This window comes from Rhodnius prolixus, unplaced genomic scaffold (genome assembly GCF_049639745.1).
Source record: "Rhodnius prolixus isolate KJV_2025 unplaced genomic scaffold, Rpr scaffold_7, whole genome shotgun sequence".
NCBI classification, from domain to species: domain Eukaryota; kingdom Metazoa; phylum Arthropoda; class Insecta; order Hemiptera; family Reduviidae; genus Rhodnius; species Rhodnius prolixus.
The window spans coordinates 15712765-15733875 of record NW_027411582.1 but is presented as its reverse complement, the minus strand read 5'-3'; the positions used below and the strand labels follow the sequence as shown (position 1 = coordinate 15733875).

The 21111-nt window shown below is 34.2% G+C and overlaps 2 long non-coding RNA genes across 4 annotated transcripts in view; one reads left to right on the top strand and one right to left on the bottom strand.

The window, feature by feature from the left end:
- Window positions 1-21111, top strand: part of LOC141447071 (uncharacterized) — a 120386-nt gene that overhangs the window by 8786 nt on the left and 90489 nt on the right. For 2 of the 3 annotated variants that reach the window (XR_012454125.1, XR_012454124.1), the window contains one exon: window positions 5092-5173. This is a non-coding gene — a long non-coding RNA (uncharacterized lncRNA). Of the gene's footprint in view, window positions 1-5059; window positions 5174-21111 lie in introns of all 3 variants that reach the window. The other variant, XR_012454123.1, reaches the window with a different exon arrangement.
- The window catches only part of LOC141447072 (uncharacterized), a 128707-nt gene continuing 113120 nt past the window's right edge, over window positions 5525-21111 (bottom strand). Inside the window, exons 2-3 of the long non-coding RNA XR_012454129.1 lie at window positions 7659-7940; window positions 5525-7121 (exon numbers count right to left, since the gene is read on the bottom strand). This is a non-coding gene — a long non-coding RNA (uncharacterized lncRNA). The remainder of the gene's footprint in view (window positions 7122-7658; window positions 7941-21111) is intronic.

Genomic DNA, 21111 nt, shown 5'->3' with positions numbered 1-21111 from the left:
ACCTACCTAATCACCCTCAATTTTTTAATTTGTGTCACAAGATTCATTACAATAATTACACAGAAAAACACAAAAGAAACTTACCTTATTCTGTGGAGTCCTTTTCCTGAGGAGGGTACACTTGTCGAACTCCCTCCAGAAAATCGAACAAAATTTTAAAACATTCATTACTCCATCCTCACTCACACTACAATCATGCTTTAATTTAAAAAAAAAACTGCAAATTTAAAACGCTCATGCTCATAAAGTTACAAAAAAAAGGCACCTCAGGTCACAAACAGGGCACTCGCGGGAACTTTTAATACATTAAATAGGAAGCAGTTACTATGCAGTAAGTGTACTGCGCATGCGTGCGAAACATAAAAGTTACGAAAGTCGCACAATCCGAAACAGTTCATTGGCGGGAAGTATAAAATCTCACCGGTATGTGCGCTGTACTTCCCACCCCCTAAAAATAAACAGGCCACACCTCCGGGGAGCTATTCTTTAGATTAGCCAAGAATTCATTACGATAAGCGAGGACTGTGACGCATCGCGCGCGGTGGAGGAGGAAGCGCCGCCATTTTGAGATCATTTTGCTGCGTATCGAGATTTGCAATTAGTATAACTTTTGACACGGAGAAGTTACGATGTTCTTTTAAGTTTTAATCGCCAGCTGTCGTCACAATCTATCGATTGTATATAAAACATTAGTGTAAAATAGTGACAGTGAACATAATAAGGTGTTAGAATAAAAAAATATTATCAAAAATATATAATGTGCGGCCTATACGCGTCGAAAAGCCAAAACCAATTACAGAGATCGTATACGGTTGGAAAGAGCTTCTCAAGAACAATCGAATGATAAAAGTCGCTAAGCCGGTGGAGTCGCCATATATCGCAACATCAATAGCTTTCACTGATTGTAATAGAGTTAACATTGATATTTCGGCAATTTATTTGGAAATAAAAGACGCAAAAGCTGATGATGTCTGTCTAGTAAACGAAAAAGGCCAATGGCATCTTCAAATTCGTACTCGGTTGTGTGTATATCCATCCGGGCACAGTGTTAGCAGAAATTAAACTCTTTATGTTACGATAGTTGTTAAAATATTCCAAAAACATCGCTGAAATTATACCCAATTATGAGCCTGATCTTACTACACCAATTATGATAGTTGGAGACTTTAATGCTGATGTCTCACAAAACCGCTCATTGCCCGACTTCATGCTCAGCGAGTTCAATTTGTCTTATATTGAAACTTCTCCAGCAACCAGTTAGGTAATACCTATATTGATTTAACGTTTACCAGAAATCTCGATGTATCTTGCATCCATTTGTGTCGTACTTTTCGTATCACAGACCTATAATTAATAAAGTTATATTGTAACACAGTAATTATTTGTTTCCTTGATTTCATCCTAAATACATAAATAAAAAATATTTTATATAAAAAATATAACCCGTTACGTAAACGTTTTCACGTACAACACACGGCCGTGTCCATGACACAGCCACAGTAGAGCTTTTTTTATTCGCTCTAAACAGCAACGACATTATCTACATCATGATACCCAAACCTGTCTGGACATGCAGAATGAAATTTTTTGGGCACAACTAAAGCTTCTAATATCAACAAGAAAGCCAAGTCAAAAATGCTCCATCGAATCGCTATTATTTCTTACCTTGTTTTTAATTATATCTAGCACCTAGATCTTCTTGTTCCCAAATGTTTCAGAAGCTGCAAGATCCTGTTGCAACAGGTTACATGGCTTAATTTTGTTCACATCCTAACCCTTCTGCATTGCCAGGAAATCCTCCAAAAGCGTCGATAGCCACGTGATCTTCTTTTGAAGCAACTGTCCGTGTTTTTTTTTTTTCATATTCATTCACAAAAGAGTCATTTTTGAGTGACAGAGAAAAAGATAAGATTACAAATTGTAAAAGAGGTATTTTAGTTAAAGAAATTCTGATCGCCTATAACTTGGCAGGTTACAGTCAGGTTTCCAGGTGAGATTAAATGACAATATAAAGTTACATATATCTTTCACCGATGTTCGCCTTTTTTTGAGATGTATCGTGAAGATGTTCAGACCTAAGAGACTGCAAAACGGATATTACAGAGAATACACCATTTCAAAAATTTGGCACAACACTCTCTCTTGACTGGTATATGAGAGAAGGGAAAAATTAATTCACTTTTAAAGTAATGAATATTTCAGATTGCTGTTTCCTAACTTACTTTTAATTTTTTCAATTTCCTTTTCAAAAGTAAAAAATAAAAATAAAATTAAAAGTAATGGTCTATTCACTTTTTATTCTACTTGTCTCAGAAAAATATATTTTTTTAAAACGCCAATTTTATGAATTTTTAGTGAAACGCTTGATTAAGCAATATTTCCTTTTAAAAAAATCCTCTTGAAGTTCCACAAACTGGAAAAAAACCAATGCAGGTGGTAGGAGATAGAATATTGTCGGAAGAGTCCCAGAGTTTTGGCAATTTTTTCAAGACCTCGTTATCTGTTTCCGCTTGGATTGTTTTAAAAGGGTTATAGATGTCTATTAGTTGAAGGAAAAATAAATAAACTTTCAAGTGAAACTTAAAGAGAACTACTCCTTCTCTTTTGGTAAATCCATTTTATGTAGATATATTTTGTTGTTGTTTGGAATAAATTGAGCAAAGGTTACAAAATATCAGGTTACTGAGTTAATTTAATGATCAATAATATAACCTGCAAAACCAGAGACTGCAACTCAAACGTCAGAACTCACAGTTTAGAACTCATTCCAGGCTATGCGACAAACGTTCATAAATAATCCCACTCAAATGAAAGACTAAAATACAACTCTGCATTAAAATTTTAAAAATTTGGATAGACTTACGGATTGAACTATTTTATATAGCATTCACACTACACAATCACAAGATTTTTGGAAGAATTATAAACATTTCTACTTATTTAAGCAATAAAAGAATCCAAAAACCATCTTAAGATTTCCTTAATTAAGAAGTACGAGGGTCGTTTGAAAAGTCCGTGCAAAGTCAGAGAGATAGCACTACTGGCGCGTATCGAGGTTATGTTTAGTTAGTAGCATCTCTTGGAAGAACACACACCAAGTTTCAGCCAGATCGGTCTATTTCTTTGTGTTTGGCATTCGTTTGAATCGAGGAAGTCGAGTGATTTTCAAAAAATGGACGAAAAAGAATTTCGTGTGTTGATTAAACACTACTTTATGAAAGGCAAAACGCCTCAGGAGACTAAAGAGAAGCTTGATAAACATTATGGTGACTCTGCACCTTCGATTAGAACAGTTTATAAGTGGTTTCAAAATTTTCGGAGTGGCCATATGGGCACAAGTGACGCTGAACGTTCTGGACGCCCTGTTGAGGTTACTACTCCAGAAATCATTGATAAATTCCATGATATGGTGATAGATGACAGAAGAAAAGAAGGTGCGTGAGATTGCTAGTGTTGTGGGCATCTCTAATGAACGGGTGCATAATATTTTGCATCAACATTTGGACATGACAAAGCTATCCGCAAGATGGGTGCCGCGATTGCTCACGCTTGACCAAAAACGAAATCGTGTGAAGTGTTGCAAGGACGGTTCGCAGCTGTTCCAGAAGAATCCGCAGGACTTTAAGCGTCGTTTCGTCACTCTGGATGAAACACGGATACATCACTACACTCCTGAGACCAAAGAACAATCTAAACAATGGGTTACCAAGGGGGAATCTGCGCCAAAAAAGGCGAAGACCGTTCCTTCGGCCGGAAAGATTATGGCGACTGTCTTTTGGGATTCACAAGGAATAATCCTCATCGACTATCTGGAAAAGGGTAAAACTATTACAGGTGCATATTATTCATCGTTATTGGACCGTTTGAAAACCGAGCTGCAAGAAAAACGCCCACGATTGGCCCACAAAAAAGTCCTTTTCCATCACGACAACGCACCAGCTCACACCTCAGCAGTTGTGGTCGCAAAATTAATGGAAATAGGGTTCCAACTCGTTTCACATCCCCCCTATTCTCCAGACTTGGCTCCCTCGGACTACTATTTGTTCCTCAATATGAAGAAATGGCTGGCGGGAAAAAGATTTTATTCAAACGAGGAGGTGATTGCAGAAACGAATGGCTATTTTTCAGACTTGGACAAATCCTATTATTCGGAAGGGATCAACAAACTAGAGCAGCGTTGGACGAAGTGTATAAGCCTAAAAGGAGACTATGTTGAAAAATAAAAAAGGTTTACCCCAAAAAATTAAGTAGTTTTTATTTTTGCACGGACTTTTCAAACGACCCTCGTATGTGTTCCTAGCCAGACGCAATTTGTTCCATAAATCCCTATCCACTACTTGAATTCTCCTTTAGAATCAGTTTACATCCTTTCGCCAGATTCCAGCTAATCCGGAAAAGGCATTGAAACATACTCTGCTCTAGTGTCTATGGTTCAGCCTCAGATGTTGACATTCCGACAAAAGAATTAGTTAATGATCAATAACTAAACGAATAACTAAATACTAAAGTACTGGATTAAGTTTACTATTAAAGTAAAGTAATCGCCTATTTTTACAGCTGTGGCTTAAAGTCCAACTACCAGTTAGGTGTCGTGACGGAGCGGAAGCCCATACTTTACTATAAACAATTTTTTCTAACAAATAATAAGTAGCCACACGCGGGATTCGAACTGGTGATCACTCACACACTAGACCCACACTTATGAGCACAGGAGATAGAGGCTGATTTGTTGAAACCAATCCTTAAATAAAGAAATCTTAAAAATGAATATTTCTGAAGAATGCACAAAATAAAAAAAAAAAATCTGCACAATTACAATGATGTCTTTACGCAGTGGAAAGAAAAAGTAACAAATGAATGCAAACTAGAATTTTAAAATGCCTCAATCAAGCGCGCATTCTACTATTTTAGACTAATATTATTTATATTACTATTTTTATTAAAATCCGCATGAGGGCAGTGCCCGAAGGGCTTTCTGTAAGAACAAAATAACCATTAAATAGGTTATAGGTAAAAATCAGGCGATGTTGCTCCCGCCATAATCACATTGTTGTTGTAGTGGTGTAACGAGAAGCGTCCATCTTGTTGCAGGGCGAGAGAAATACGCAAATTTGATAATGATGCAGCTTATGATGGTATTGAATTTAACTCTTTCAATAATGGTTACAAAACGGTAAGTAAATTAAATAATTTTAGTTAATGATTAGTTATTTAGGTATATGATACAAATTAATTGTTGTGCAACGAGAGCAAACATAGAAGGGAAACAATAATGGCTGTTCACTTTTTTTCTGTTGACTTCATTTTCAGTTCGGAACTTATTGGTAGTCATAACGCAATCGCATCTGGTATCTCTTTCCTCCGTTTTTAAATTCCCTGAATCTTCTTTACAACCACTCGTAAATAGTCCTATGGCTCTGTTATACATGTGGGTATAAGCAAAAATATAAACATGTACACAGAAACCTTTGTTCTGTACCTTTCAGCTTACCTTATTACACTGCTCCTATAGTCCACACACTGCTTTGTGTAACTTTGCCGGAAGTTTCTGTGTATGTCGTAATATACGTGACCTGGTGAGGGTCACGAGCTCATGTTTAATACATACCAACAGAGTACACGATTTATATAATAAGTCTCCTGTCTAAACTATATATGGCTTCATCATTTTTTAAATGTAATTCTAGAAATGGCTATAAACCAAATTTGGACTAAGTAGTAAAATGTATTGTGCTAGGCATGTGTATATTTTAAATAATCTTACCGGGTAACAGAATCTAAAGTAGAGTTCAATTCTTTCTGATAATTTTGAGAGCCCAAAGATTTACCTTTTTTAGAGATGAGAGGCACTTTAATTTCAATGCCATTTTGAACTGAAAAACTTTAATCACTGCTCAGTTTCCAATCAATTTATTCTTCAGTTTCCTACATTTTTCTTGCTTTATTAATGTGTAAATTTTCTTGTACACGCGAGAAAACTTTTGGAAAAACTAAAACTATTTTTTATTCTATGCAAAATCTGTTGCACATAAGGTTGCAAACAGATCCCTGCAGGCAACTATTAAATTCAACTTACTCTGAGACATTAATTGAAACAAATATGATAACTTTTTCAGTTAAACGTTTGTGTTTCTTCATTAAACTTATCCCTTATTAATGTTCAAGCAACGTTCGTTTTTATTGCCATTATTCATCATTGGATTTACTGATTTTGGGTACCCTAAACTTCCATGGGTGTTGAACGTAACGTAACGTAACTTATTTAGGAGGGTTGATACGACGGCTGCTGCACCAATCTTGCATTCACCTTGCGCGCTTATTAGTTTTACTGGATAATTAACTTGTAAAGTTTTATCTCAATAAATGTTCATTATTATTATTATATAAAAAAAACTTCTAATCAAAATAACAGAATTACATGTCCAGTTATATTTCTAAATAATGTGGGAGAAATATTTGATGCATGTTTATATTAAAATCTCCGTCGATGTGTGCGTTTTTGTGAAGTGTGGTTACCAGGCCCAATGGTTGGGATGATGTACCCGTTATGATGAAGCGTTATGTGTTGCCTGTATATATACACTATTGTTGCAGTCATTTATACTAAAACACAACACATATACCATTTTAAAACAATAATCAACCAAATCACAACGGCTTTTTACCACCTCTATCCTGGGCACGTATTTGTGAACTTAGAGAGAGAGGGTTCGCCTGTCTGCGATAAACGTGCCGCCTCCGTGAATCCTCTATCCCATACTGGCTGGGTTGTCTTGCACCTTGTACTGTAATACCAAAGACCCGTGTTAACCGTTATATCTTAAGAGGTTTATTTTCATTGTTTCAATATTTATTTGTTTTACGTGTAAAACAAAATAAAATAAAATAACTTTTACTAAAATGAGAGTTCTATTATTTTATAATTTAAATTCATACAATCTTCACACAGAAACCTTCAAAATCATCTCTTTTCTCTTGAGGAATGGTTTAAAAAATGGAAAATCAAGTTAAATGAAACAAAATCTCAAAATATTACTTTTACTCTCCGCCGCATCACTCTTCCTCCGATCTTCTATGACTCAATTCCAATTCCTCCTGCCAATGTTGTCCGTTATCTTGGGCTATATTTAGACAAAAAACTTTCACTTAATAACAAACGACTGATTTACAATTCTACACTAAAACCCACCTGAACTGTGGGGTTCAACGAAACGCTCCAATCTTCAACGAATTCAATCGCTTCAGTCTAAAATACTCCGCACTATCACTCCATTTTACGTTTCAATTCTAACCATCCACCCAGACTTGGAAATTACCCTTTTGTAGGTCCAGGTTGCACGAACTCGCTACAAAAGTTTTCATCAGAACTTGCATTCTCATTCCAAATGCTCTTGTCCGCCATTTATCCTCTCATCACCATCCAAATCATCCTACCAGACGATTAAAATCAGCCTGTGGCCTCGCGATTTTCTCTCTACTGAAGAGAGTAACTAATCCTAGAGACGACTTAGGGAGTGTTATCACTGGGTAACTTCTCCCCTCAATTAGTGAGTGTACAGTGGTACCAGTTATTGTCGTTGTTACTAATAGCTGTATCTAGCGCTGGTGTAACTTAACAAATAAATTTAAACAAAAAAAATCATATAATTAATACACACATTGATAGGGAATGGATTAGCGGTCAGCGTATTGGATTCCCACACAGAAATCCCGGATTCGAATCCAGCTGCTGTCCCTTAAATTTTCTCTTCATAGGAGCTTCTTACAGTTGACTGTTAAGAGAAAACACTGCCTGAAGGCCAGCGACGCTTACAGCCCATGTAAGGTGTTGACCATCACAATAATGATTCTCCTAGCATTTTTGTCCTGAGTTTTTCTTCTCCATTGCCTGATGACCGAACTTTCTGAAGTCGTTCTCCACTTCCTCAGTCCATCTCCTTCTAAGAAAAACATATAATTAAAAATTGAGTACTCTAATTAAAATTAATGGGAAAATGGTATAACCTATCGCAATCTCTAATAATACACACATTTCGGCCCAACATTCTCTGACGATATGAAGATCATTTGTCGCTCGGAGCGGACTCAGAAACTCCTCTTACGAATTAGAAGCCTCTAATTGTCTCTAAATTCATTAAATTGTGTTTACTGATTTTGAAAATGTTGACAAGATTGCTTTATTATTATTTTTTTATTTTAATAATGTTAATGTTCGATCAGAGGACTTTTGTGTAATTAAAATAATGTAATTAATATAATATAATTAATATAATATAATTAATATAATGTAATTAATAAAATATAATTAATATAATAATGTAATTAATAAAATATAATGTAATTAATAAAATATAATTAATATAGTATAATGTAATTAATAAAATATAATTATATAATTAATATAATGTAATTAATAAAATATAATTATATAATTAATATAATGTAATTAATAAAATATAATTAATATAATATATAATTAATGTAATATAATTAATATAATATATTTAATATTAATAATTTAATAATAATAAATCCTAAGGACTGCACACCCCGCTGAATTCCAGAAAACCACCACATAACCTTCCCAAATTTAAAAATATTTTTTCTTCATGATTGCACAAACCATGCTGTAATATTGAAGATGTGGGTTGATTGTGATTCCTTTATCTGCATTATATTTCCTTTTTTTTTTCATTTTTGTTTCTGTATTGTAATGTCTGAAAATACTTTGTGCATAACCATATGAAACAAACCGTTGTTGGCCATTGTTTCTTACATCATCGGAAGAAAGTTTATGATTTCTTACAAAGAGATTGTTTTAGTAGACAAAAAATATCAAGATTCTCTAGTGTTTCGTTTCGTTTGCTTTTCCCCCACTTTAGGACGGAAAAAGTACATTATTATCAGTTGTGGTAATAATAATTCCTGGTAAAGAGATATGATTGTTTTAACGAGTAAAATGAAAACATTGGTTAGACAATTAGACCTTTAATACTAGGGATTATCCTACTAAATAATCATTTACGTTCTAACTTGAATTTTATTATTTTTTATTGTTTTGCCATTATGATTTGTTTTTGTGATAAATAAAAGTTTTTGTTCTCAATCAAATATCTCGTAATATTCAAATGATGCAAGAATGTGGTGAATCAAATCTATAATTTTTCTTTTTATTTTGTTACTAATCTGTTAAATCTTAGTAATATTTGTGGCTAACACAGAAATTTAACTATGTCCAGTTCTCTAATCTGTATTTCATTTCATTTTCTTATGGTTACCTTTTCAACACGGGTTATTAGGTAATAATGATTGTATTTATGTTTATGTTTAACATCTATAATTTGGAATTCAAATAAACCAGCTGGGTTATAGAGTTAGGCAGTTTGAAAGAGGCTTGCAAAATCATTGATGTAAAAATAATTTTTTTTTTTTTTAAGTTGTACATTCTTTTTTGGTACAATTTCTTTAATCACGATTTAAACATTCTATTAATGGTAGGGAAGTTTTTGCGAGTATTGATAATTATTGTTTTCAAAACGTTTTTCTGAATTAGGTATTAGTGAAATTTGTAACCTTTGACTTCCTTATTTCAAGACAATCTACTTTAAAAATTGACTACTCGTCCATCTAAAAGAGTTTTCAATGAATTAAACAACTTGATAAACTAACACTGTTGGTGTGCTCGTGAACACGTTTTCTTGCAAAACAAACGTAAGTTTCTCATACGAAGATAAAAGGAATCCTGGAAAATGATATACCGTTTGAAAGCCCATTAAACAAGGAAACTTTTATAAAAAGTGCCAGCACCTAGGTCTGGATAATGATCATGTAAGGGCCTAATGAGATTTCTCAAAAATTTCGATTACTTTTATTTTTCTAGCATTCGGTTGAAGATTGAGGCTATTTGGAGAATAACTTATGCTTCAAAATGGTATCAATTTTTAGAAAATTTATCTGTTTTTCTCACCGTCTCATCAGAATCGAATTGGGATTAAAACTTTCTTAGTAATAACATTTTTATTGGAAAAAAGTAATGATTTTAGAAAACTAATTTAAAGTGACGTCACTCAAGAACAGTGGAAAATATGAAGTTGGCCAATACGTCATTGAACTCCACTTTAGATGTACTACACACAGTAAGCAGTAGGATGTACTGGTTCACAATTTAATGAATTTAGAGACAATTAGAGGCTTCTAATTCGTAAGAGGAGTTTCTGAGTCCGCTCCGAGCGACAAATGATCTTCATATCGTCAGAGAATGTTGGGCCGAAATATGTGTATTATTAGAGATTGCGATAGGTTATACCATTTTCCCATTAATTTTAATTAGAGTACTCAATTTTTAATTATATGTTTTTCTTAAAAGGAGATGGGCTAAGGAAGTGGAGAACGACTTCAGAAAGTTCAGTCATCAGGCAATGGAGAAGAAAAACTCAGGACAGAAATGTTAGGAGAACCATTATTGTGATGGTCAACACCCTACATGGGCTGTAAGCGTCGAGTAGTATGCTTTAGTTTTCTTGAGTACAGATCCATTAGTTGAGAAGATATTGAGAGTTGAAATTTGTATGGGTCATGGTTTTGCTGTGAAATGGGGCCCTTGTAACTCCCACAGTAAACAACAGATTATTCGTATGAAATTTTGTGCACTTACAAACTCTATTTTACTGAGTAGTATGCTATAGTTTTCTTGACTACAAAACGATTAGTTGAGAAGATATTGAGAGTTGAAATTTTTTTGGGTCATGGTTTTGCTGTGAAATGGGGCCCTTGTAACTCCCACAGTAAACAACAGATTATTCGTATGAAATTTTGTGCACTTACAAACTCTATTTTACTGAGTAGTATGCTATAGTTTTCTTGACTACAAAACGATTAGTTGAGAAGATATTGAGAGTTGAAATTTTTTTGGGTCATGGTTTTGCTGTGAAATGGGGCCCTTGTAACTCCCACAGTAAACAACAGATTATTCGTATGAAATTTTGTGCTCTTACACACCTTGTTTTACTGAGTAGTATGCTATAGTTTTCTTGAGTACAGATCCATTTGTTGAGAAGATATTGAGAGTTGAAATTTTTTTGGGTCATGGTTTTACTGTGAAATAGGGCCCTCATAACTCCCACAGTAAACAACAGATTATTCGTATGAAATTTTGTGCTCTTACACACTCTGTTTTACTGAGTAGTATGCTATAATTTTCTTGAGTACAGATTCATTAGTTGAGAAGATATTGAGAGTTGAAATTTTTTTGGGTCATGGTTTTACTGTGAAATAGGGCCCTCATAACTCCCACAGTAAACAACAGATTATTCGTATGAACTTTTGTGCTCTTACACACTCTGTTTTACTGAGTAGTATGCTATAGTTTTCTTGAGTACAGATCCATTTGTTGAGAAGATATTTAGTGTTGAAATTTTTTTGGGTCATGGTTTTGCTGTGAAATAGGGCCCTCATAACTCCCACAGTAAACAACAGATTATTCGTATGAACTTTTGTGCTCTTACACACTCTGTTTTACTGAGTAGTATGCTATAATTTTCTTGAGTACAGATTCATTAGTTGAGAAGATATTGAGAGTTGAAATTTTTTTGGGTCATGGTTTTACTGTGAAATAGGGCCCTCATAACTCCCACAGTAAACAACAGATTATTCGTATGAACTTTTGTGCTCTTACACACTCTGTTTTACTGAGTAGTATGCTATAGTTTTCTTGAGTACAGATCCATTTGTTGAGAAGATATTTAGTGTTGAAATTTTTTTGGGTCATGGTTTTGCTGTGAAATAAGGCCCTCATAACTCCCACAGTAAACAACAGATTATTCGTATGAACTTTTGTGCTCTTACACACTCTGTTTTACTGAGTAGTATGCTATAATTTTCTTGAGTACAGATTCATTAGTTGAGAAGATATTGAGAGTTGAAATTTTTTTAGGTCATGGTTTTACTGTGAAATAGGGCCCTCATAACTCCCACAGTAAACAACAGATTATTCGTATGAACTTTTGTGCTCTTACACACTCTGTTTTACTGAGTAGTATGCTATAATTTTCTTGAGTACAGATTCATTAGTTGAGAAGATATTGAGAGTTGAAATTTTTTTGGGTCATGGTTTTGCTGTGAAATAGGGCCCTTATAACTCCCACAGTAAACAACAGATTATTCGTATGAACTTTTGTGCTCTTACACACTCTGTTTTACTGAGTAGTATGCTATAATTTTCTTGAGTACAGATACATTAGTTGAGAAGATATTAAGAGTTGAAATTTTTTTGGGTCATGGTTTTGCTGTGAAATGGGGCCCTTCTAACTCCCACAGTAAACAACAGATTATTCGTATGAAATTTTGTGCTCTTACACACCTTGTTTTACTGAGTAGTATGCTATAGTTTTCTTGAGTACAGATCCATTTGTTGAGAAGATATTTAGTGTTGAAATTTTTTTGGGTCATGGTTTTACTGTGAAATAGGGCCCTTATAACTCCCACAGTAAACAACAGATTATTCGTATGAAATTTTTTGCTCTTACACACCTTGTTTTACTGAGTAGTATGCTATAGTTTTCTTGAGTACAGATCCATTTGTTGAGAAGATATTTAGTGTTGAAATTTTTTTGGGTCATGGTTTTACTGTGAAATAGGGCCCTTATAACTCCCACAGTAAACAACAGATTATTCGTATGAAATTTTGTGCTCTTACACACCTTGTTTTACTGAGTAGTATGCTATAATTTTCTTGAGTACAGATTCATTAGTTGAGAAGATATTGAGAGTTGAAATTTTTTTGGGTCATGGTTTTGCTGTGAAATGGGGCCCTTGTAACTCCCACAGTAAACAACAGATTATTCGTATGAAATTTTGTGCACTTACAAACTCTATTTTACTGAGTAGTATGCTATAGTTTTCTTGACTACAAAACGATTAGTTGAGAAGATATTGAGAGTTGAAATTTTTTTGGGTCATGGTTTTGCTGTGAAATGGGGCCCTTGTAACTCCCACAGTAAACAACAGATTATTCGTATGAACTTTTGTGCTCTTACACACCTTGTTTTACTGAGTAGTATGCTATAGTTTTCTTGAGTACAGATCCATTTGTTGAGAAGATATTGAGAGTTGAAATTTTTTTGGGTCATGGTTTTGCTGTGAAATAGGGCCCTCATAACTCCCACAGTAAACAACAGATTATTCGTATGAAATTTTGTGCTCTTACACACTCTGTTTTACTGAGTAGTATGCTATAATTTTCTTGAGTACAGATTCATTAGTTGAGAAGATATTGAGAGTTGAAATTTTTTTGGGTCATGGTTTTACTGTGAAATAGGGCCCTCATAACTCCCACAGTAAACAACAGATTATTCGTATGAACTTTTGTGCTCTTACACACTCTGTTTTACTGAGTAGTATGCTATAGTTTTCTTGAGTACAGATCCATTTGTTGAGAAGATATTTAGTGTTGAAATTTTTTTGGGTCATGGTTTTGCTGTGAAATAGGGCCCTCATAACTCCCACAGTAAACAACAGATTATTCGTATGAACTTTTGTGCTCTTACACACTCTGTTTTACTGAGTAGTATGCTATAATTTTCTTGAGTACAGATTCATTAGTTGAGAAAATATTGAGAGTTGAAATTTTTTTGGGTCATGGTTTTACTGTGAAATAGGGCCCTCATAACTCCCACAGTAAACAACAGATTATTCGTATGAACTTTTGTGCTCTTACACACTCTGTTTTACTGAGTAGTATGCTATAGTTTTCTTGAGTACAGATCCATTTGTTGAGAAGATATTTAGTGTTGAAATTTTTTTGGGTCATGGTTTTGCTGTGAAATAAGGCCCTCATAACTCCCACAGTAAACAACAGATTATTCGTATGAACTTTTGTGCTCTTACACACTCTGTTTTACTGAGTAGTATGCTATAATTTTCTTGAGTACAGATTCATTAGTTGAGAAGATATTGAGAGTTGAAATTTTTTTGGGTCATGGTTTTACTGTGAAATAGGGCCCTCATAACTCCCACAGTAAACAACAGATTATTCGTATGAACTTTTGTGCTCTTACACACTGTGTTTTACTGAGTAGTATGCTATAATTTTCTTGAGTACAGATTCATTAGTTGAGAAGATATTGAGAGTTGAAATTTTTTTGGGTCATGGTTTTGCTGTGAAATAGGGCCCTTATAACTCCCACAGTAAACAACAGATTATTCGTATGAACTTTTGTGCTCTTACACACTCTGTTTTACTGAGTAGTATGCTATAATTTTCTTGAGTACAGATTCATTAGTTGAGAAGATATTGAGAGTTGAAATTTGTATGGGTCATGGTTTTGCTGTGAAATGGGGCCCTTGTAACTCCCACAGTAAACAACAGATTATTCGTATGAAATTTTGTGCACTTACAAACTCTATTTTACTGAGTAGTATGCTATAGTTTTCTTGACTACAAAACGATTAGTTGAGAAGATATTGAGAGTTGAAATTTTTTTGGGTCATGGTTTTACTGTGAAATAGGGCCCTTATAACTCCCACAGTAAACAACAGATTATTCGTATGAACTTTTGTGCTCTTACACACTCTGTTTTACTGAGTAGTATGCTATAATTTTCTTGAGTACAGATTCATTAGTTGAGAAGATATTGAGAGTTGAAATTTTTATGGGTCATGGTTTTGCTGTGAAATGGGGCCCTTGTAACTCCCACAGTAAACAACAGATTATTCGTATGAAATTTTGTGCACTTACAAACTCTATTTTACTGAGTAGTAAGCTATAGTTTTCTTGACTACAAAACGATTAGTTGAGAAGATATTGTGAGTTGAAATTTTTTGGGGTCATGGTTTTGTTGTGAAATGGGGCCCTTGTAACTCCCACTGTAAACAACAGATTATTCGTATGAACTTTTGTGGTCTTACACACTCTGTTTTACTGAGTAGTATGCTATAGTTTTCTTGAGTACAGATCCATTTGTTGAGAAGATATTTAGTGTTGAAATTTTTTTGGGTCATGGTTTTGCTGTGAAATAGGGCCCTCATAACTCCCACAGTAAACAACAGATTATTCGTATGAACTTTTGTGCTCTTACACACTCTGTTTTACTGAGTAGTATGCTATAATTTTCTTGAGTACAGATTCATTAGTTGAGAAGATATTGAGAGTTGAAATTTTTTTGGGTCATGGTTTTACTGTGAAATAGGGCCCTCATAACTCCCACAGTAAACAACAGATTATTCGTATGAACTTTTGTGCTCTTACACACTCTGTTTTACTGAGTAGTATGCTATAGTTTTCTTGAGTACAGATCCATTTGTTGAGAAGATATTTAGTGTTGAAATTTTTTTGGGTCATGGTTTTGCTGTGAAATAAGGCCCTCATAACTCCCACAGTAAACAACAGATTATTCGTATGAACTTTTGTGCTCTTACACACTCTGTTTTACTGAGTAGTATGCTATAATTTTCTTGAGTACAGATTCATTAGTTGAGAAGATATTGAGAGTTGAAATTTTTTTGGGTCATGGTTTTACTGTGAAATAGGGCCCTCATAACTCCCACAGTAAACAACAGATTATTCGTATGAACTTTTGTGCTCTTACACACTCTGTTTTACTGAGTAGTATGCTATAGTTTTCTTGAGTACAGATCCATTTGTTGAGAAGATATTTAGTGTTGAAATTTTTTTGGGTCATGGTTTTGCTGTGAAATAAGGCCCTCATAACTCCCACAGTAAACAACAGATTATTCGTATGAACTTTTGTGCTCTTACACACTCTGTTTTACTGAGTAGTATGCTATAATTTTCTTGAGTACAGATTCATTAGTTGAGAAGATATTGAGAGTTGAAATTTTTTTAGGTCATGGTTTTACTGTGAAATAGGGCCCTCATAACTCCCACAGTAAACAACAGATTATTCGTATGAACTTTTGTGCTCTTACACACTCTGTTTTACTGAGTAGTATGCTATAATTTTCTTGAGTACAGATTCATTAGTTGAGAAGATATTGAGAGTTGAAATTTTTTTGGGTCATGGTTTTGCTGTGAAATAGGGCCCTTATAACTCCCACAGTAAACAACAGATTATTCGTATGAACTTTTGTGCTCTTACACACTCTGTTTTACTGAGTAGTATGCTATAATTTTCTTGAGTACAGATACATTAGTTGAGAAGATATTAAGAGTTGAAATTTTTTTGGGTCATGGTTTTGCTGTGAAATGGGGCCCTTCTAACTCCCACAGTAAACAACAGATTATTCGTATGAAATTTTGTGCTCTTACACACCTTGTTTTACTGAGTAGTATGCTATAGTTTTCTTGAGTACAGATCCATTTGTTGAGAAGATATTTAGTGTTGAAATTTTTTTGGGTCATGGTTTTACTGTGAAATAGGGCCCTTATAACTCCCACAGTAAACAACAGATTATTCGTATGAAATTTTTTGCTCTTACACACCTTGTTTTACTGAGTAGTATGCTATAGTTTTCTTGAGTACAGATCCATTTGTTGAGAAGATATTTAGTGTTGAAATTTTTTTGGGTCATGGTTTTACTGTGAAATAGGGCCCTTATAACTCCCACAGTAAACAACAGATTATTCGTATGAAATTTTGTGCTCTTACACACCTTGTTTTACTGAGTAGTATGCTATAATTTTCTTGAGTACAGATTCATTAGTTGAGAAGATATTGAGAGTTGAAATTTTTTTGGGTCATGGTTTTGCTGTGAAATGGGGCCCTTGTAACTCCCACAGTAAACAACAGATTATTCGTATGAAATTTTGTGCACTTACAAACTCTATTTTACTGAGTAGTATGCTATAGTTTTCTTGACTACAAAACGATTAGTTGAGAAGATATTGAGAGTTGAAATTTTTTTGGGTCATGGTTTTGCTGTGAAATGGGGCCCTTGTAACTCCCACAGTAAACAACAGATTATTCGTATGAACTTTTGTGCTCTTACACACCTTGTTTTACTGAGTAGTATGCTATAGTTTTCTTGAGTACAGATCCATTTGTTGAGAAGATATTGAGAGTTGAAATTTTTTTGGGTCATGGTTTTGCTGTGAAATAGGGCCCTCATAACTCCCACAGTAAACAACAGATTATTCGTATGAAATTTTGTGCTCTTACACACTCTGTTTTACTGAGTAGTATGCTATAATTTTCTTGAGTACAGATTCATTAGTTGAGAAGATATTGAGAGTTGAAATTTTTTTGGGTCATGGTTTTACTGTGAAATAGGGCCCTCATAACTCCCACAGTAAACAACAGATTATTCGTATGAACTTTTGTGCTCTTACACACTCTGTTTTACTGAGTAGTATGCTATAGTTTTCTTGAGTACAGATCCATTTGTTGAGAAGATATTTAGTGTTGAAATTTTTTTGGGTCATGGTTTTGCTGTGAAATAGGGCCCTCATAACTCCCACAGTAAACAACAGATTATTCGTATGAACTTTTGTGCTCTTACACACTCTGTTTTACTGAGTAGTATGCTATAATTTTCTTGAGTACAGATTCATTAGTTGAGAAAATATTGAGAGTTGAAATTTTTTTGGGTCATGGTTTTACTGTGAAATAGGGCCCTCATAACTCCCACAGTAAACAACAGATTATTCGTATGAACTTTTGTGCTCTTACACACTCTGTTTTACTGAGTAGTATGCTATAGTTTTCTTGAGTACAGATCCATTTGTTGAGAAGATATTTAGTGTTGAAATTTTTTTGGGTCATGGTTTTGCTGTGAAATAAGGCCCTCATAACTCCCACAGTAAACAACAGATTATTCGTATGAACTTTTGTGCTCTTACACACTCTGTTTTACTGAGTAGTATGCTATAATTTTCTTGAGTACAGATTCATTAGTTGAGAAGATATTGAGAGTTGAAATTTTTTTGGGTCATGGTTTTACTGTGAAATAGGGCCCTCATAACTCCCACAGTAAACAACAGATTATTCGTATGAACTTTTGTGCTCTTACACACTGTGTTTTACTGAGTAGTATGCTATAATTTTCTTGAGTACAGATTCATTAGTTGAGAAGATATTGAGAGTTGAAATTTTTTTGGGTCATGGTTTTGCTGTGAAATAGGGCCCTTATAACTCCCACAGTAAACAACAGATTATTCGTATGAACTTTTGTGCTCTTACACACTCTGTTTTACTGAGTAGTATGCTATAATTTTCTTGAGTACAGATTCATTAGTTGAGAAGATATTGAGAGTTGAAATTTGTATGGGTCATGGTTTTGCTGTGAAATGGGGCCCTTGTAACTCCCACAGTAAACAACAGATTATTCGTATGAAATTTTGTGCACTTACAAACTCTATTTTACTGAGTAGTATGCTATAGTTTTCTTGACTACAAAACGATTAGTTGAGAAGATATTGAGAGTTGAAATTTTTTTGGGTCATGGTTTTACTGTGAAATAGGGCCCTTATAACTCCCACAGTAAACAACAGATTATTCGTATGAACTTTTGTGCTCTTACACACTCTGTTTTACTGAGTAGTATGCTATAATTTTCTTGAGTACAGATTCATTAGTTGAGAAGATATTGAGAGTTGAAATTTTTATGGGTCATGGTTTTGCTGTGAAATGGGGCCCTTGTAACTCCCACAGTAAACAACAGATTATTCGTATGAAATTTTGTGCACTTACAAACTCTATTTTACTGAGTAGTAAGCTATAGTTTTCTTGACTACAAAACGATTAGTTGAGAAGATATTGTGAGTTGAAATTTTTTGGGGTCATGGTTTTGTTGTGAAATGGGGCCCTTGTAACTCCCACTGTAAACAACAGATTATTCGTATGAACTTTTGTGGTCTTACACACTCTGTTTTACTGAGTAGTATGCTATAGTTTTCTTGAGTACAGATCCATTTGTTGAGAAGATATTTAGTGTTGAAATTTTTTTGGGTCATGGTTTTGCTGTGAAATAGGGCCCTCATAACTCCCACAGTAAACAACAGATTATTCGTATGAACTTTTGTGCTCTTACACACTCTGTTTTACTGAGTAGTATGCTATAATTTTCTTGAGTACAGATTCATTAGTTGAGAAGATATTGAGAGTTGAAATTTTTTTGGGTCATGGTTTTACTGTGAAATAGGGCCCTCATAACTCCCACAGTAAACAACAGATTATTCGTATGAACTTTTGTGCTCTTACACACTCTGTTTTACTGAGTAGTATGCTATAGTTTTCTTGAGTACAGATCCATTTGTTGAGAAGATATTTAGTGTTGAAATTTTTTTGGGTCATGGTTTTGCTGTGAAATAAGGCCCTCATAACTCCCACAGTAAACAACAGATTATTCGTATGAACTTTTGTGCTCTTACACACTCTGTTTTACTGAGTAGTATGCTATAATTTTCTTGAGTACAGATTCATTAGTTGAGAAGATATTGAGAGTTGAAATTTTTTTAGGTCATGGTTTTACTGTGAAATAGGGCCCTCATAACTCCCACAGTAAACAACAGATTATTCGTATGAACTTTTGTGCTCTTACACACTCTGTTTTACTGAGTAGTATGCTATAATTTTCTTGAGTACAGATTCATTAGTTGAGAAGATATTGAGAGTTGAAATTTTTTTGGGTCATGGTTTTGCTGTGAAATAGGGCCCTTATAACTCCCACAGTAAACAACAGATTATTCGTATGAACTTTTGTGCTCTTACACACTCTGTTTTACTGAGTAGTATGCTATAATTTTCTTGAGTACAGATACATTAGTTGAGAAGATATTAAGAGTTGAAATTTTTTTGGGTCATGGTTTTGCTGTGAAATGGGGCCCTTCTAACTCCCACAGTAAACAACAGATTATTCGTATGAAATTTTGTGCTCTAACACACCTTGTTTTACTGAGTAGTATGCTATAGTTTTCTTGAGTACAGATCCATTTGTTGAGAAGATATTTAGTGTTGAAATTTTTTTGGGTCATGGTTTTACTGTGAAATAGGGCCCTTATAACTCCCACAGTAAACAACAGATTATTCGTATGAAATTTTTTGCTCTTACACACCTTGTTTTACTGAGTAGTATGCTATAGTTTTCTTGAGTACAGATCCATTTGTTGAGAAGATATTTAGTGTTGAAATTTTTTTGGGTCATGGTTTTACTGTGAAATAGGGCCCTTATAACTCCCACAGTAAACAACAGATTATTCGTATGAAATTTTGTGCTCTTACACACCTTGTTTTACTGAGTAGTATGCTATAATTTTCTTGAGTACAGATCCATTTGTTGAGAAGATATTGAGAGTTGAAATTTTTTTGGGTCATGGTTTTGCTGTGAAATAGGGCCCTCATAACTCCCACAGTAAACAACAGATTATTCGTATGAAATTTTGTGCTCTTACACACTCTGTTTTACTGAGTAGTATGCTATAATTTTCTTGAGTACAGATTCATTAGTTGAGAAGATATTGAGAGTTGAAATTTTTTTGGGTCATGGTTTTACTGTGAAATAGGGCCCTCATAACTCCCACAGTAAACAACAGATTATTCGTATGAACTTTTGTGCTCTTACACACTCTGTTTTACTGAGTTTTATGCTATAGTTTTCTTGAGTACAGATCCATTTGTTGAGAAGATATTTAGTGTTGAAATTTTTTTGGGTCATGGTTTTGCTGTGAAATAGGGCCCTCATAACTCCCACAGTAAACAACAGATTATTCGTATGAACTTTTGTGCTCTTACACACTCTGTTTTACTGAGTAGTATGCTATAATTTTCTTGAGTACAGATTCATTAGTTGAGAAAATATTGAGAGTTGAAATTTTTTTGGGTCATGGTTTTACTGTGAAATAGGGCCCTCATAACTCCCACAGTAAACAACAGATTATTCGTATGAACTTTTGTGCTCTTACACACTCTGTTTTACTGAGTAGTATGCTATAGTTTTCTTGAGTACAGATCCATTTGTTGAGAAGATATTTAGTGTTGAAATTTTTTTGGGTCATGGTTTTGCTGTGAAATAAGGCCCTCATAACTCCCACAGTAAACAACAGATTATTCGTATGAACTTTTGTGCTCTTACACACTCTGTTTTACTGAGTAGTATGCTATAATTTTCTTGAGTACAGATTCATTAGTTGAGAAGATATTGAGAGTTGAAATTTTTTTG